Source organism: Catharus ustulatus, chromosome 1 (assembly GCF_009819885.2).
Source record: "Catharus ustulatus isolate bCatUst1 chromosome 1, bCatUst1.pri.v2, whole genome shotgun sequence".
Taxonomy (NCBI): Eukaryota; Metazoa; Chordata; class Aves; order Passeriformes; family Turdidae; genus Catharus; species Catharus ustulatus.
In genome coordinates, this window is record NC_046221.1 from 95,831,110 (window position 1) to 95,847,819 (window position 16,710).

Genomic DNA, 16,710 nt, shown 5'->3' on the forward strand with positions numbered 1-16,710 from the left:
ACATTGCATTCCAAATAAATGGGAAACCAAAAATCCAATTGAGGTGCTTTGAATGCCTAAAATAGTTTCATATTGTTGCACAACACTCCCATGTCTCTCTCAGCCTCAGAGAAGATAAAAGTCATTGACAGAAGCAGCAGTGGAAATTAAGAAATTGTGATGATTCTCAGAACCTTAAATGACAGGAACAGGGAAAGAAGCCACCTGGTATGAAGAGCTATCTTATCTAAACATGATCACAGAAAAGACTGTGCCCATGTAGGACTGGAGGCTCAGCCACACAGCAGCAATGTCCTGAAAACTTTAGAAAAGAATATTGTAAATGGCTCTCCATTTTACTGAAGAAGTCTCCATTATGCAAACTTGAAAATACCCACTAAGAGACTTACTTATGATGTGACGCTTTTTGCCAGGAAGTGAAAGACAGTTTTTTGATCATAAAGAAAACAGGTTAAAGACATCCAATTCAGATTTGGATGCCTGAAGAATAGAATGTAATAGAAACCTGTCCTATCTCTCATCCTGATGCTGAGCCTTTCCTTATCCTACTTGCTAAAAGTGCCTGACAGTGGAAAGCCAAAGACAGTTTCCCAGATGTGTGAGAGTAATGCTAACTTAGTGAACATTTTTCAGTTTTTTTTTTACAGTGTTTTGGTTTTGGTTTGCTTGTTTTCTGTTTTGTTGGAGTTTTTTTGGGGATAGCCTATACCTTGCTAATTTCATTTTACTTTGAAGAAAATACCACATTTCTGTCATATTCATGAACGATTTAAAATACAAGGTACTACATCAAATACACTGGCAGATAAAGGTTGACTTGAACTGTGACACTTTTTCTCATCATATGACAGACCTGAAGTCCAGTTCTTGAAAGGTGTCAGCAGGAATGTTTGCATGGATGGATAAAAACAGAATCAGCCTCAATGTGCCCATTCTCAGCCTGGTCAAGCAAAAGTTCACTCTGATCCAGAATAGAGGCCTTAGCATAGAGCAGTCTAAGCCATATGCCTCACCTTTCAGCAGAGCGTATTACCTCAGTGACTCATGAAAGCATCTGTAAATCATACTAAATTCAGTGGATAGATTCAGATTATTTTCTTCCATTAAAACATTAAAGTGTTTGGGCCTTATTTAACTGTTCCATTCTCTATAATGGTTTATGGCTTCTCTCATCTCTTCAAGGTGTTTTTTTTTTGCTTCAATTTTGGTTCCATTCACCATCGGCATGACCTGGCAGGAGACAAGAAAATAATAGGACCTGGTACTGAATTACATTGCCAAGCATCTTTGCCAAGTAGAAAACAGATGTCAAGTGCTCACAGAAACAGTTATTGAGATTAATACTAAATTTCATAATAAGTCATATTTTTACTTATCTACATTTTTATTTTAAAGCAGTAAAAATGATGTTGCTTACTGGTTTTATGGAAACACCACAACATGAGTCAAGTTTCAGTGGCAACCTTTAGTAATTTTGATCTCCAGATGCTTTTCTTATGTTTTCTGAAAGTTTTTCCAGGTGACAACAAATAGAACACACTTGAATTAAAGGAAAATATTACTATGGATATTATGGTCATCAGTCTTTTCTAGCTTACTCAACAACTAATGTTTAAAGCCATACAGTGGACATGATAACACACAAATAAATTCTAACCTTACTCTGCCCAGTATAACTTAAATACAAAATAACTTTTGCTTCTACCATTTCCTAAAATGCTTATGTGGTTTTCTTTTTGCTTTCTATGGATGAATATTGGTACCCATAAGATAGAACTCTTTCTTTTCAATGCTCTGTCAGATACCACATTTTGTAGCACTTCTATTTCCTGATACAGAAACAGGCTTATTGTTCTTTCTCTTTCCTTAGTGCTCTCATCATGCAGCAATGCTCTCATCATTCTCACAGTAAAGGTAAAACTTCACGTGATCATGAACAAAACCAAACAACTATTTCCAGTCATATTAACAGTTGTTTCTCATAGTTGTTGGTCCCATCTCCTGCCACAGAAAGCATTTCTATTTTTGTGTTCTACACACACCTTTCTCTTCCTTTTAAACAGAACACTTTTACACAGCCACTCATTCACCAGTTTCATAGTCACCATTACACCTCATACACTTGATTCTGACTCAAGTGACCATGACTTCACCCAATCTGAAGTGGTCGCAACACTGCAGTTCTCCTCCAGTACTATTCCTTTTATGGCTTGGATAATTGCTTTGGTTCGAGTAGAGATATGACATACCAGCATAAGGAATTCCCATCAGGTATAGAGAAACTGTGATATATTCTGAACCAGTCAGATAAAATGAACTTTGAAAATCAAAACTCTATTTTCCCCCTACTGTTGTGCAACCATTTGCATTTTGCCTGTCTAACCTCTGTTACCATAATTCCATGTTACAAGTTAATAGGTATTTGAGTATATTAGATAGCTGGGAAAAAATTTCTGAGCTTCATCCATGAAAGGACAAGGATTTAATTCATACACAAATGTGAATGCAAATTATATTACACTGGTTAACTGCTAAGTTTGCTTAAGTAATTCCAGCATATAGAGGATCAAAAATAATGATATTTAGAAGAATTTACAAAAAGCCTACACTTTATACAGTTTAACTCAATGTGCACAAGGCCAAAGTAAATTCTTCATATGTGATACTATTGCAGAATTCAATATTCACCTTATGACAACTCTGTACCCTTGCTATCTGCATTCCAGTCAAAAATTATCATGTAGAGAGTGTACAATCTCATTTCTTGTCTCAAAAGATTATGTCCTTTCCTTTTTTGATCACTCATTAATTTTTTTAACTGTTTTCCTGATAATGTAATTTATTCTGATCCAAGTGCATCCTCCTCACTGTACATTGAAGAATATGACTTCTGTGTACACAGTCAACCAAACCAGCCAGCTTTCCCTCAGACAAATTTTTTCTCCCATGTTAAATAACAAGACAATATAGAAGACAAAAATAATTGTAATTGCCCCACACTCTTTTCCCACTCTTTACTGCCCTATAATACTGCCAGATATTATGCATTCACTTAGTAAGCAACAATATCCAAATAAACATAGTCTAAGCAGATGAAGAAAAAGAGAAAATGCTCTTCAATTTGAACCTGAAAAAGGTACAGAAGCTCAACCATGTCGTTGAGGCTCTTCAGAATGCCAATTATTGTGCCAAGTAGAGAACTCAAATTTTCTAAAATACCTGTTTTGTACCCTAAACAGAAAATTATCTGGGGGAAGAGAAAGGAAGGAGGCCTATTTTCATCTTTTGTTATTACAACTTCTTAATTCTGCCAGGTAAAATAACTTTCGGCATGCCCCAGTCTTAATTAGATTTTCTGATTAAAACAATCTGACACACATCTAAGTGAAGTGGTGGATTTTTCACATTTTGCAAGGAAAAGTATCTTGGCCACTGAGCATATGAATGTGCGACAGAGAGTGGCACACTGTGTAGTCCATATTTTCACCTGTGCTTATACTCTGAATTGGATGCAGAAATCTTTAAAAAGCAACCTGGCAACTAATTTTATGATAGTTAGATTGTCATAATCACATGTGTATGGCCATTTCTACCTGATGTGGTAATATTCTCCAATAGAATGTTTGCTTGGAGGGAATCATGTGCAGCAGGTAAGCATGGCCTTTAGGAGCTTGGCTTGATAGTTTTCTAAGAATTTGGGATGATGCAACAGTTGATAAGAAGATAACATTTCCATAAAGCTTAGAAATAATTTACAAGCATCCTTTTCTCATGTAACGGAATTCTGAAATACTGCATGGATTTTAACAGATGGACATCAAAATGTGTGAAAATGCAGTTTGTTATGTGGTTCACAGTTCTGGTGTTTCCCCTGCTTTACTTTCTTGTACTTTCTATGCACTTAATAGAACTTTTTTGCTGCCTTAAGTAAAGGCGGCTGCCAGCTGGAAATGCCATGGTTTGACTCCTGAAGACAAAATCCAAGAGCTTCTGTTTTTACAGAGAAGCTAACAACACTGAGACCAAAACTCACAGTGAAGGACTGTTAACTCTTCTTGGACCAGACATATAGGCAGAACCAAGCCACTACATCTTTTTAACTTCACTTTGCTCTTTCATCATCATGTAACGGGGTGAGTAATGAACTTCCCTGTGTCTACAGGCATCCATCGTGGAATGATAGTATCTTGCCTTAGACATGAGATCTTCCTCATGAAGAAAAATGTTCCCAACTAGCCACTTACACTGAACCTGTTAGAGTCAGTGTATCCATACAGTAGTATAAAGCTCCCTTTATAGGGCACATATGGATATATACTTGTCAGATTGGGCTCATTTTCTTTCAACTCATTATCAGTAACCTGACCAAGTTTCTCTTCCTCACTGTTGTTTTCCTCTCTGCCCACCACTGAACATCAGCATCGCCAACAAATTACTGACATCAACTACTAAATTATTTGAGAGTTCTACCAGTCACAGTCAAATTAAGACACATGTAAACAGTGCTAAATTAGTGAACCCAACATACAATTCTGTAAATATTTATATAATTGCACATGTGCTTGCGTGTATCTCTATATATAAGCATTCATATAAATAAGCCCATATGTATGTTTAGGTTCACACACACAATCATATACAGCCAGAAGTTAACAGAAATGACAAGTCAGGGATATATAATTTTAACCTAAAGTTAACATTTTCTCTATTGGACAGGGAAGAAATATTTACATTGATCACAAAGCGTCATACCTACAGTCATTATATGGCTTTTAATAGTAGACATTGTACTGAGCTTGATCAAGCACCTGGAGCAGCCAGGATCCAGGTTCAAAGTCATGCTAACTCCATGCCTACCGGTTACCTGAGGATTATTAATCACAATAAGGAGAACTAGTGTGTGTGTGGAGGGGGATTGCTTGTTTCTCAGTGGGTGGAATCATGACAGAGCTGTCAGGAGATCCATAGTATGAGTACAGAGTTGTTTCAGGCAGATAGTTCATATCACTACTTTAAACTGATCATGAAAGTCACTGCACATAACAGAGAATGAAGTGCTTAAACAGTGGCACTAGAAACTTCAGGGATTTGCTTAAAATTCAGTGTGCATATTCCTAACAATCCAGGACATGTCTTTAAAATTTCAATGCACATCTGTGGGTGAATGCATGTTTTTTAAAGCTCTGCTTCCCATTGTCCTAAGGTTCTCCACAAATGGTATTAATGTTAATGAGATCTCTATAGTCCTACAAAAGAGGTCATTGAGCATTACGCTTCATGCAGCCATATCATTGGGTTTCAGGTTGTGCAGTGGTAAGCCCTAAGAGATTGCCATTGTAGAAAGAGAATTGACTGAAACACAAAAGATCCGGAATTTGGTTGAAATCAAATTCAAACAGTTCACATTATTATCCAATACTTTCACAAGTTAATTTTCTGGGACAATATTTTTTAATCCTTCCCTTTTTGAGATGAATCAATTCTCCAGGTCTCTGGGAAACTGCTGTGGGCCAGACCATTGCACATTTCTCCATATTATGGAGCACATTTCAGTGGGCAACAGTAATGAAAGACAGTTCAAGACAGCTCTTTTTTTCTGAAACAGGAGCTCAAGAAAATTTAGGAGCCTCCCCAGATGTTTCTAAAATCAACATCTGGATATTAGCACAACGATAGGGGGCGTTTCCATGGTGTGGACAAAGTAATCTGTGTATAAAAGTACGGAAAATATTTGTAGATAATATTGTGTTAATATAGCTGGGGAAGGGGGAAGAAATAAGGTGTGTTTACTTTTTTCAATAGTCATCCTGAAACATGTACTACCTAAGAGCTGACTAAACTGTATGTCAGTAAAGATATCTCCTGGGAATTATTACAGCTTCAGACAAGATGCATTATGGAGAAGGCAATGGGCAATGGGGAAATGAGTCAGGTCTTCCTTTACAAGCACACAGTTAGAATGGTGAAAGTAAAGTGTAAGACAATATTCTCCAAATTCAAACTCCAAACTAAAATTGGAGGTGTGGGAGGAAAATATTAATACAGTTTATATAGTGACAACAGTAAATAATGTCCTATGTTCTCCCTAGACTCCCAGGAACAGCTGCTGGCAGAACCATCTGCATTTCATAAATTTCTGCTGGTTAGTTTAGCAGCCCTACATAAAAGGTTCAAGTAAGCATCAAGTTCCTCACTTGCAAAATTTCACTTTGTTTGTATTTTAAAATGACCTTTAAGGATCTAATCTCACTTTTAGAGGGTAATTTTTTTTTCTTACTTTTCATTCTGGATCTTTCTCTTTTTTTCCTCCTCTCATGCTGTATACCACCTTTAGCTGCTACCATTAACACTGAAATACATTCACAGACTTACCATGATAATAAAAAGTGCATTTCCAAAATTTTTTTTGCTTGTGAGCAAACCCAATCCATATTGTTTTCCTGCCTGTTAGTTTCCCAAAGTCCTTCCTTCTCCCACTGCCTGCCCAGCAATCAGTACATTTTGTCAGCACGGAAAAAAAAAAGCAAAGCTACGATAAGGCGTGAGCAGCTGAAGGCCTCACATGAATAAAGCACTTAAGAAGAAGACTGTATAATTAAGTGAAGACCTGCACTGCAGCCTCCCCTTGCAGCGAGGTGGTTATTAAGAGCAGGGAAGCCCGCGATCATTACCCAGCAAAGAGCATGATGACTGGCTGCTCAGTGTCAGGCCTCCGGTGGCTGGCTTTGTCACCGGCGCGGAAAGGAGAGTTCACTTTCTGTCAAAACTGGCTTTGCCAAATGTTATCATTTTAAATGCCGTGAAAGAGAGGGAGCTGGGCCTAGGGGTATACACAGCCCCATATGCTGGTGACAGTGATACAAGTGTAATTCTAGACTATTAGAGTGACACATAAGATCATTTCTGCCCCAGAACATGAGACAGCTGAGGGGATTATTCAGGACAGGCTGTCACGCAATAAAATTTTCAGAAATCTGTTAACCCCAGCTCAGACCCAGTGAATATTTTATTGCTTAACACTGAGAAAAAGTATATTTATTAACTATAGAAAGATATAGCCGAGAGGCTGGGCAGATGAAAGGTTACAGAAAAATGAACTCACTTGATATCCTGCTGTAAAAAGTAGCAGCGTGATCATGGAGCTAAGGAGAAGGAAAAATACCCTCACTGATCTGCTTTTGCATCCAAGGTAGAAATCACAAATAAAAGATATGACAGTGAAATTAAAGAGAAGGATTCTATATTCTCCCACAGTATAGAACGGCAGCTATAGCACATGGAGAATATAATATGTAAACTGTAAACTGATGTTAGAAATTTCTTGAAGCCGATTAGGCTCAGGGACACCTCGGCAAGATAGCATTCCAAATAGAATGTGCATAATTTAGGGGCTTAAAGCATATTGCTTTCTGTTAGCTCAACTACATTCTTTCAGAAGAAAACACTGACTTTTTTCCAGAAATCTAGTAATATTTTGTTATACTGAAATAACAGCATTTTCTATCTTGCAAGGAGTGCATATTAGCCAAATCCTGATTAAAATTCATGGAAAGCAACACAAAGAATACACAAGAAGCCTGAATATCAAGTTATTCAACCACTATATAATGTTTTCATTACCCCTCTGCTAGTTATGCAGAGGTTTAAACATGTATGTGCCAAATTAAACCTACTCTTTCAAGCTCTTTTTTTCATGTGATATGTAAGTACTTTTCACTGAAACTACAGTTGTGTTCATAACCTGAAGTTTCTGTTCAACATTTAAATGTTCCTTGCTAGAAGGTAAGTAGCAGAAGAAATTGCTAAGGAACTTTTTTTTCAATTAAAAGAGTAAATTATGCAGTAAATGATCATGATGTAGGTATTACTATGACAACTGCTTCTAGGCTTTGATACAAGATTTCAGAGATCATTTAAGAAAAGCCATTACTACATATATATTAATATTTGTATTAAAACCATTCCAAAGTTAGTATGCACAGTTTAATGTAAGTGTCTATGATTACAAGAGACAGCATTTGCTCAACAATGTCACAAAGGTCAGTAGAAAAAAAATAACATGATATGCTTTTTGAAAACTCTCAACATCTGAATAGTGTGTCCAGGGTGTAAGAGGAGCCCAGGGGGGTGCACTTGGAGAACAAAAGCAACCCTTCTGCTAATTGACTGAAAAATTAGCCAGGTCCCCCTGTGGGGAGCACACAAGACAGCAGCAGATGGAGACAGCTCGGACACCGCGGCAAAAAAAGCTCCTCAAAACCTGCTGTGAATCTGCCTGCAATTATGGGTCACAACACTTTTCTTGTTTAACAGAACACAAGCAAGACAAACAGAGGACGTGAAAGCCGGGGAGGTCATAAACTGATTGTAAATCTATTATTTTAGACGAGATTCTTGAGTACTGAAGATTCTTGAAGTGCTCTAAGTTATGTGTTGTTTAATGAGCTAAGTTAAATAGCTTCTTGCCAATGGTGCTATGAAAGGCTGTTTTGTGAGCAATATGAATAATTTGTTTATTATCTGTCTCACTTTTCCCTTGTTCTGTTTTGTTTTGTTGGGGTTTTTTTAATAGCATAACTTCTTCCGTCCCCAACATGGTGGTTAGTATACTGGTGATTCTGGTTTCATATATTTGATAGATGTCTGAAAGATAGAGCACCAATCCAACATCAAAGGGGGACTTTTGTCAGCCTGTGGGAAACAGATGTATAAATGTTTACTTTTTATATCTGAGCCCTTCATCCCTGTAATTTCCATCTTAGCTTTATTAGGGCTTCCTTTAATTATAATATTCTCTAGTTATCACTTCTGTGATTCACTTCTAGATATAAAAAATACCACAAGTATAAAAATGAACTTAATCACTCTCACACCAAAACTGTTGAGATTATTATTTTGAAATACCAAACATTTACTTTTGATAGAAGTGCATAAACCACTTTCCAAAGTAATTTAAATGAGATACATTTGTGTAGTTTCATCCTAAGACATTTTTATTTTCCTGATGCATTCTAAAGTTCAAGTCCTATACCTGTTTCTTATTTCAGAATGAGCCATTACCATTATGGTCCAAAAAGAAAAAATATGGATGAGAGAGGATTGTAGGGGGATTAACCATTCATAAAATCTAAACAGGAATACATTCATAGTCAATCATTATGAATAATCTATGCAAAATAAATACAATAATGAATCTGATAATGGATGAGCCAGTGTAAATATCTGGCTTACAGTGCATAGGCAAAATACTTCCTGTTATTTCACATTATTTTCTTTCAGTTCCCTTGCATGATGCTGTCATCCAAATTAATACGCAGTTTCATTACCAATGTCTATCTTTTTTAATCCCATCACCTTCCACAATAGACTTGCCTGATTGGAATTAGTACATTTAGTCAACAAAAGTGAATTCTTATGTCTTGGGAGAACTTTGTTCCACCTATTAATGCTTTTCTAATATATAGACTCCCATTACTTTATGTCCATTTCCAGGATCACAGCCAGAGGACCTGATTCTGTAGTTGCACCAGAGTGATTCCATGTGACTCAAAAGTCATTCTTACTGGTTACTTGTGGGGATAAACACAGGAACATACAAAAATGCAGGGGTAGAACTTCACAGAGCTTCACACTGCTTTATGTGAAAGCAGTTTCCCTTCCTGGTTTCACACATGGGTTAACTCTCTAGGACATTGTAACATATATTGCTTTATCTACAACAAGTACATAATAACAACTATTTTCCATTTCCCAGGCTTTTTGGATCACCTCTTCAAAAGCACAGTATGCTTATTTACACTTCTTGCTTCAGCTTTTCATTCTACACTGCTGAAATTGATGGCCTCATTCCAGGGAACCCAAGTGCGTAGCAGCAACATTGGCAAGCACAGAACAGTGGAATTATTCTGACCAAAACAGATTTTACTCAGAACCACAGTTATTCATTTGCTTGTAGTAAAATTAATGCATTTGTTTTCAGCATATCTCATGCACAGGTGGTTTGTTTTGTACTTATTAAGTAGAAAAACTTTTTAACCAGTTGCCTACAGATTCTGAAAAGAGGAAAAGAACATCCTGTGGTTTATACTCTGTGTTTGAACAAATGTTTAATAGGGAATTTTTTTCCCACAAATTTTGAAAATATTGCTCTACTTATTTAAATGATATACTGATAATGCTAGAAAAGTATGTTCTTTAATAAAGTGAAAAATATTAACAGCTTGTATGATAATTATTATGTTGTCCTTTGAGCTATATCTCCAATCATCACTTTTCCAGTTTAGAGATAGTCTACCAGAAACTTTATGAGTATTTTCTTTAACACACAGTAGAAATTGCCTACATTACCTACCTCATGTCATAGAGTCTATCTCTGATAGATGAGGGACATTGCAACTTTTCCATTTTTATTCTGTGTGGGCATCAGGAACTATAGCAGGTCGTGGAATAAAATGTGAGTCCACACCACTAGATCGCATTTGCAAGAAAAAGTTTTCATGATGAAAGTGGATCAATGTACTTTTGTTCCTAATGCATGCCAAACCAAAGTGCCTTCTGAATGCTCAAGCTCTAATCTGGGAGTGACTGTATATATTTCCCAGTTCTGATTCAGATTCCCAATGGCAAGTACTTTAGTTGTTCAAGTTTTCCATCAGTGAAATGGGAACAACGTAAACTGCTGGTTAAGAGGGTTACAAGAATAAAAATCAGCAGTGTTTTGTCCTATGGTGAATTGCTATATACTATGATTAACAGGAAAAAAACCAACTCTAGATTGCAAGTGATACTTGGTCCTTTCACCCATTACATACATAATATAATGTTCAATACAAGCATTGACAGCTTTCTCTTTGGTGTGGTCACAGCACTCAAGGGGACACTAAGCCTTGTACAGGTGTGGAGGACTAAGACTGTGTCCTGTCCATTGACTGATAGTTGTCTGAAGGCACTGGATATAAGACGAAAACTCAAAATGTGCTGTTTTACATCTCTGAGTCACATGGTGCTCATGGAAATCTCAGATTGTAAACTCATAGCAATTAAATTTTGTAGGGTTTTTTTGGTTTTTTTTTTTCCAGAACACTGATTCTGCACTGATAACAAGATGGTATTCATCTATGCACAGGGATTAAATAAAGACTTTATTTGAAGTATTTGTAGATAGTAAGATTAATACAGAAGTGGTTTGCTTATTTATGATGTTACTAAACTTCATTGTGTCTTCCTATTGTGCATCTAATCTAAACTGGTGATATACTAAAAAATCAAATCATTCAACTTTTCTCCTTTGCATTATATTGTATCTGTGGTTGCCTGGGGACACTGAGGCTTTCAGTGAAATTTCTGATAAATACCACCAAATTGCTCTTCAATCTTAGAAAGAAAAAGAACAAAACCACAAAATCCCACAAAAACAAACCTAACCAAACAGGAGCAATTGTTGAAAACACAACAAAACTGAACCCAAAGTCTACAAGTAAAACTTCTGAATACAGTGGTCTTCAAAATAACAGCTTGGGGAAATAAAACAGAAGACTATTTCTGTTCTTCTTTTGTGAATGCGATGTGGCAGTGCTATTTAGAGAGCAAGTGATGAGGTTATAAAATTAATATGGAATCACTCTTCAGCATGCTAGCTACAGGCTTCTTTTTCTAAATATGAACATTTCCCTTTTGTTTTTCCATCTATAAAGGATGCGCCCTGGCTTAGTAAAATCAGTGAAGCAAGTTGCAAATGAGAAAGTTCATGAAACAGAAGTGATAAACAGTTAACAGAAAGCAGATTAAACCAAAAAGAATCAGTGCACTGCAATGCCTGCACTGCCATGAAGTGCAGTCACTGCCATGCCCTGCTGCATTATGCAGTCAGTGCTCCATTGTGGCAAGAAAAAGACCAGCATTACTGTGTAGTCATATCATCAACCATACCATGCCTTTGCTGGGATTCTGCCATTTTCATGCTACTCTGCACAACTACAGCTGTCCAGGCTTTACCACACAAGCTCTATAGTAGAAGCAGTAGCTTGCCACATTCTCAATGCAGTCCCTCTTCCCTCACACAGTGAATACAGCTTGTGTTCTTGTGTTAGGCTGTGCTGTTCAACCAGTAATGATCTACCAGCTAAGGTACACTGTGCTTCACAACTTCTGCTGCAAACCCCACTTTGTGACATGTCCTGTCGCATGCCTGCTGTGAAGGTATCTGTGCTGTCACGTTGTGTCATTCCACCCCTATTTTGTTGTGAAGCCTGTACTCCTGGGCAGCGCAGGCAATGGGACACTACGGCTATACTATTTGGTGTGCATTACATGCACATGCATGCAATATAAATCATTTGTAGAACAAAAAGAACATGAAATTATACTAATGAAAGTGTTCTACCTCTTTTATCCAGAAAACATGTCTTACCTGAAACTAAGTCACAAGACGTATCAAGAAAAATGCTTTGAAAGAGATTGTTCTAGGCAATCTTTTAACTTTATTGTTCTCCTTCTTTCGGGCTCAAGAAAATGAGTTTAAGACCAATTACAAAGTAAGTTAAGAAAATGGGTATTTTGAGATTGTAATAATTTCATTATGGCTGCAAAAAAATTTTACAGACACTACTTTCACAAGATTCTGTCTTCAAGTATCAGTTATTTTTGAGAACTTTTTAGTCTGGTTCTTTTATTCTTTTAAAATAGAAGAAGAAGCTTCATGTCTTCTCTAAATCCCTCTGATTCATCAGATTAGTCTTACCTCTTCCAAGACTTACCAAGAACAGAGAAAAGACAATTAGGATTTTCTATGGGAGACTAATGGTTGATCCCAATGCAGACAGTAAGAATGAAATCATGATGAGGATGGTGTTTATAATGCAGAGTGTTTTAGCCTTTTCTCAGGGGTTTTGTCTCCTACGTGCTTACCGAGTGCTTTTAGACTTTTAGTTGAATAAAAGTGTTAGACTTTCATGAAAATACAAGCCTACCATTAAAATAGCAAAAGGCTTATGAATTAACATTCTCAAGACTTTCAAGGATGGCTCTTTGAGATGAAAGGCATGTCATGAATTGGAAAAGTCCTGTCCAGTTGTAAGGATCTAAAAAGTCCATGTGAATCAAGAGGGATGACATCACTATGCAGTCTTCTGGGAAGTGTGTCAGTCTTCCCTCCTCTCTTACCATTCCCCTTCACCAGCAGCTTCTTGGCTTCATGGCCCTGTCACCAGGATCTGAATGTGGCATTACAGCATTCACTACTTTGGCAATTAGTTTGCTGTAACAGCTTCACCCAGCACAGAAGAGGTAGTCTAATTCAGTTGTACATCAAAACTATTAATTATGCACTCTCCACCAGCACTAGTGGATTTCTCTCAAGGTTTGTGTGATGTATGAATTAAATTTATAGCAGCACTTGTTTGATAAGCTTTCTAAAAACATCCTCTGACTTCCTGGACTACCATCTATTAAAATGACCACCTTGGGAATAAATAAAATACAGTTAATTTTTTTTTTTTTTAATAAAAGACCTTTCTCCAGACTGCTTTTCTTCTCTGATTATTTTTCAAAAATGTGAATTAATAACCGACATGTGAAGACAGATTATTTGCAATTGGATTGATATATGATATAAGGATTTAAGTATGTCTCCAGGGCAACTGCTCTTTGCCTGGGGATTCTTACTGTGGTTCCATAAGGGCAGCACCACAAAGTCTTTTTAGTAGCCTTATTTTCATCAATATTAACAGAAGTTCAGGGCTTAAAAGCTTGTGTAGATTTCTGATGTACTGTTTATATACAAAGCATAACAATATTAACTAAGTTATGTTCAGAACTAATACAGATTGGAATTCTAGCAGTGCCTAAATGTCAAGGTCCACATCAAAAACAAAGAGTTAAATCCTCTTTTTTCAAATACACACACACCATTTGCTGCTTGAGAAGAAACACTTCTATACCACTAATCATCACAATGGAGCTTAGTAACATGTTTTGACACAGAAAACTGTAGGAGTCAGTCACTGGGTTCCAACAAAATTGTCAGTCTAGAGAATTTTGTTCCATTTGTGACTAGCTGATTACAGAAGACTTCATGCATTAAAAAAAAATTTCTTTTATCCAAATTAAAATGAAATCCAAGAGGGAAAAAATAAAAACAAACAAATAACAAACAAAAAGAAAACCAAAACCCACAACAGAAAACTTGCAGCTGTGAAGACATCATTAAAAGCAAAATTTTGAAAGTGATGGTCAAAATCTTTCAACATAATCAAAGTTGGTTTGTAGATTCTAGTTTCTAGTAGGCCACATTTTATTCAACAAATTTTTGTAACTGCTAACACAAGTATGTGAGAAATGGTGTATATGTGTGTATATATATATATGATCAATACTTTGGTGTCTTGTCCCAACAAAAATCAGACATTTAGAGGTGACCCCATTTCTAACCCACAAAATAATGGAATATGTAGCTGAAATTCCCATTCTTATCTGTCTCCACTGCACTTATTGTAGCCATATGGCATGTAACATCAATCTCAAACTTGTATAATGTCAAATACAAGAGTATGATCTAAGCCTGAAGTGAAAGCATTAGCTGATGCTCTAGATTTGAATTATTTTCCTTTCTTAGCATAGTATGAATAATATGAGATCAAATTACCAGTAAATTGGGAATGTGGATTAAATGTTTTCATGAAGAGAAAAAGAAACAGAAAATTTTCACGTTATTAATAATTTTCCAATCTACTGACCTATCAAAAAGCACAGAAAAGACAAGAGGAAGAGTGCTTGTTTCCTCCAGGCATTTTCAGTGGTGAAAATGGAAAAAAAAAATATTCAAGGATTCAAGACACTACAACAAATAACCAAATTAAGATAAGCCCCCAGTACCAGATTTGCAGACAGGGTCTGTTAGGATGACTTCATACTGCAGATACCAGAGAACTGAACAAAACTAGAGTTGATTTTTTTTGTGAATATTTTTCCCATTATGTATTGTTGTCATGGCTTAGGAATGGTATTCCCCAGCTTAGTACACCCACTAAAAAGAAAACCATGAGTCACTGCCCTCCCTTTCTGTTGAGAGAGGAGGGTGATCAGGCAGAGCTCACAGGTTGAGATAAGAACAGTTTATTGAAAACAGCAATGAAATAAGAAAAATGAAGAGTAGTAGAAACAATATTAATAACAAAAGTGTACAAAAAGAGAGGGTGATTTACATACAAAATGCTCACCTAGGGCCCCTGGGCAACAATGAACAATGGCAGATAGGTTTACCTCTCCTGACACGACACACTTTTTTCCCACATCCTTCTTCCTTCTTACTTCTACCCTCAGTGATGTTTTGAGTGGTCTTGGATAATAAACTAGACAAGCCCACCCAGTGCCAGGCTCCACCCCCTCATGGCAAAATAATTAACTCTCTCCTGGCTGAAAACAAGAAAATTGTATGGTATGGGGTGGTACTATAAATCGATGTGTAGTTTCTATCTGTAATGGGACCTGTAAAAGCTGTCCCAGGGAAGGAAGAAAAGCCAATGGATACAAATGGAAACAGACATGATGTCTTATGGAAAAGCCTCTTTTACAGTGGGGGTGATCAACTACTTGTTGCCCAGAAAGGTTGTGCAGTCTCCTTTCTTGGAGATATTCAAATGCTGTCTGGATATGGTCCTGGGTAACTACCTGTAGGTGGCCCTGTTTGAGCAGGCAATTTAGCCCAGATGACTTCCAGAGGTCACTTCCAACTTCAACAATGCTATAATTCTGTGACAGACAGACTGTCAAAAAACAAAGGGACACAGAAATAATGGAAGATATTTCAGTAAAAGTCTGAATCAAAAATTAGTTGAGAGATGGTTTGATTAGATTATTATATCTTCATGAAGTAGACGGAAAATATTTTTAAGAGCTTAATTGGTACAAGAATCAATTACCCACAGCTGGAATCAGGCAAATTCCGTGTATGAGAGAATTAATACTAAGTATTAAAGTAGGCCAGAAGGAAGGAAGAGTGTTGTGGCACTCTTGAGATCTTTAAACTCAAAGGCAGATGCCTTGCTGTAGCTTGAGTATTAGGAAAGAATTGATATCAAGAATGTGCTCAGAACTTAGATAGCTTGACAGGAAAAGACCTCTTCAGGAGTGTGATAAATCTAGAGAATCTGAAGCTCCATTCTGTGAATCTCTAGCAACATGGTGCCTTTCAGTAGAAGACGTAGTGAACTAGAAAGGGAAAGGAATGAGATGGACATAATGAGATGATTTGATTAACCTGGAACAGATATTAAAGATTACTCTCTTTTTTTGTTACATATTATTCTCACTCTATTCATGAGCAGAGGGGTTCAGAAACTGGGAAGTCCAGAGTCCACCATTCATGTTCCTTTCCTCCTTCTGACAGGATTCAGCCCAAGGGTTTCCAAAGAAAGAATCAAAGGTAATCTTCAAAACCTTTTGCTTAGTCATTAAATAAACATCAAAGAAAAACAGTGCTGAGGAGAAAACCCCTCCTTCCAAACTTATCCAGACCATCTGGGGCAGCAGCATCTTGGATGTGAGACCAGAACATTATCTTCCAGATGATGTAGATTTGAACGTGATATCTGCTCAAAGTTATTGTCAGACTCAAAAGTTAATGGTAACACAATTTATCATCTTGTATTCTGTTTTTCTCTGTTGCCACAGCTATTGGGAAGAATTTTTAAGTTTTTATGTCAACAAGATGTT